The following is a 3,168-nucleotide window of genomic DNA, read 5'->3' as shown; positions in this document are numbered from 1 at the left end:
TTGGTTCAGATAATTCAGTATGTAACTGTAACTGGCTCTATATAAGTCTGTTCAAACACCATTAAGACTATAATGTGAGAAAAAAAGACTGTAATGTGCTACTAAGATGTGGGTATTACTGAAGAAACAATATGATAGTGCTTTGTAATATGTCACTGGAAAGAGTGTCCTATACTTTTACACATTACATGTTAATATTACAGTGCTGGATTCCTTGGTACCATATATTTAGAAAAGGCCAGAAGTGGTGCTGTGGCTCAAGTTGTAGAGCTCTAGCCTTGAGAAAGACCAAGGACAGAACTCAGGGCCTGAGTTCAAGCCCCAGGACCAGCAAAAAAAATGGGGGGGGGTTAATCTATTTAGCTGGTTGTAGTGGCTCACTCCTGTAATCCTAGCTAGTAAGGAGGCAGAGGTCTGAGAATCAATATTCAAAGACCCAAGGCACAAAACAACCTGAGACTCATCTCCAATTAACATCTACAAAATGGGAAGTGGGGCTTGGCTCTAGGGTAGATTGGTAGCCTTGAGCTGAAGAGCTCAAAGACAGTGTCCTGAGTTCAAGCCCCATTCCCTCCCCCGCCACACAAAAAAGAGAAAATGAAAATGGGACTTTTATAAAAAAAAAGAGAATTTTTAATCAAACAGCTGTTCAAAAAAATAAAAAAAAGTTGCTTAGAATCTATTTGTTTTTGTGCGTGTCTGTCCAGATATGCTGGTCTTAATGTTTGAACTCAAGGTGTGGATGTTGTTGCTTAGGTTTTGTGCTCAAGGCTGTGCATCTGGATTTTATGTAGAAATGGAGATAAGAACCTCAAGGCCTGGCTAGATTCCAACTGCAATCTGCAGTTCTTAGGACCTTGAGTATCTAGGATGACAAGTGTGAGCCACCTTTGTCAGGTCCACAATCATTTTTATCAGTGTTTTGAGTCCCCTCCATGGCTCTGATTTCAAGATGGATCTGTGTTTTTAGAGAAGGGCCAATGCCAGCACAGTAAGTAATTTTTTTCCTGGAGGATGTGGGAGCTCAGACTCCTGCTCTCCACCCTGTTTCTACTGACATACCTGGCCACTCTGTTGGGGAAGTTTCTCATCATCACTGTCACCACCATTGACCAGAACCTGCACACGTCCATGTACTACTTCATCAGGAATTTATCCATTGTGGACATCTGCTACATTTCTATCACTGTTCCCAGGACCTGTATCAACTCTTTCAATAACAACAGGACAATTTCGGTAGCTGGCTTTGCAATGCAGGTATTTTTCGTATTTGTGTGTGTGTGTGTGCATGTGTGGAGCTAATCCTTCTCACTATTATGTCGCTATGTGGCTGTCTGCCAGCCTCTCCACTACCCTGTCATCATAAACCACCAGTTCTGTGTCCACACTACACTGGCTTCCCTACTCTGCAGTCTCATTATGGCAGTTTTACTATGTGGTAATACACTCCGACTGTCCTTCTGCAAGTCCAATGTGAACAGTCAGTTCTTCTGTGACATGCCCTCTCTGCTGAAGTTGTCCTGCTCAGACACTTTTAGCAGCCAACCAGTACTTCTTTTATCTTCTGTGGGATTAGGTGCTACCTGCTTTGCCTTCATTTTCCTGTTATATGTTCGCATATTTTCAACAGTGCTGGTTTCCTGCCAAAGAAGAGCAGAGAAAGGCCTTTTCCACCTGTGTTCCTCACATTATTGTGGTGTCTGTGTTTCTTATTAGTGTTCATGGAGTACCTAAGACAATCATCAAGCACTGAAAGAATTCAGGATATGATTCTGTCTGTATTTGTACTATTGTTTCACTAGGCTTTAATTCTATCATTAGTCTTAGGAACAAACAAAGAACGCTATGGGGAAAGTAAAACTAAAAATTTATGTTCAGAAAACATTAATACCTAGTTAGAATTTGCTCTGAGATTTATCTGAGTGAGATTTAAACTTGAAATAATAGTATGTTGGGTTAATGGGTATTGTGCTGTGTATATCAAAGTTAGTCCTTAAGGCATTTGAAAGAAAACTAACAGTCTTTTAAATTATTATTTTAATTTAGTATTCAAGAATAAATATTTTAAAAATTAATCATTTTAATTGTGTGTAACTGAAACACAATGTTTTGACATATGTGTGCAAAAATCATATTTAAATTATAATACTTATATCCTTTTTGGTTCTGAAGGATTTGGTGAGCATAAGTTAATGAATGATAAACCTAAAAATATTAGTTGTACGAAATTCATAATAGATGTGCATGTAGTTCATCAAATATTAATCATGTTAAATATGTATCACAGAAAATCAAACAGAAAATTGCTACTAAGGCCATATTTTCTGATTTAATTCCATGTAAAATAACTGTACATTCTGTCAAAGTACAAGCAAATAAAGTATTTTGCAAAATAATATAACATTCCTTAAAATTATAGCTAAAATATATTTTTCTTTGGAAATTTTTATTCTTTGCCATTTATTGAACTTGAACTCAATGCCTGACTATTGTACTTAAACTTTTTCATTCATAGATAGAGGTCTACCCCTTTAAGTAACAGTTCCACTTCTGTTTTTCTGAGCATTCAATAAAGGTAGGTGTGTCATGGACTTTCTTGCCCAGGCTAGCTTTGAACCAAGATTCTCAGATCTCAGCCTCCTAAGAACCTAGGTTTATATGCATGAATAACCAGTGACCATCTATGGAATGTATTTGATCTGCAAAAAAAAATTGAAAAAAATTGTGGGGTTTGAACACTAGTTGACAGGTCCCTGTGCAACATTTCTTAAGTTTGCCTGTCATTTTTTCCATATACTTTTATTGTAATAAATAGAAGGGTTGCATTATATTCACCAGATAGAAGGTGCATTACTTCACAAACATTGATACCCTTTCTCATGTCTTAGTCCCCATTTCCTCCCCTACCCTTGCCGCTCATCTTGTTTTACCCCCTCCCTATCTGACTTCAAATAACAAAATCACATATACACAAATTATCAGATTACAAGTTGAAATACTGTAGCAATATGAGATAACCAAGGGACAACAAAAAAGATGAGAGATAACATAGTATACTAGGGACAACAATCACTCATTATATGGCTTTTGTTTCTATATACTGAAGGTCCTTTCATTTGGCTTTATACTATATGGTCTTATGTATCTAGGTTTTGTTCTATTGTAAAT

The 3,168-nt window shown here is 37.0% G+C and overlaps 1 pseudogene; it reads left to right on the top strand.

Annotated features, from left to right (window-relative positions):
- The first annotated feature begins 1,014 nt into the window (after positions 1-1,014).
- On the top strand, positions 1,015-1,802 carry LOC150057484 (olfactory receptor 14C36-like; annotated as a pseudogene).
- Positions 1,803-3,168: the final 1,366 nt, after the last annotated feature.

Source organism: Megascapheus bottae, chromosome 10 (genome assembly GCF_031878675.1).
Source record: "Megascapheus bottae isolate mThoBot1 chromosome 10, mThoBot2.hap1, whole genome shotgun sequence".
Taxonomy (NCBI): Eukaryota; Metazoa; Chordata; class Mammalia; order Rodentia; family Geomyidae; genus Megascapheus; species Megascapheus bottae.
The sequence above is the reverse complement of the archived record's forward strand: the minus strand, read 5'-3'. Positions and strand labels throughout refer to the sequence as shown.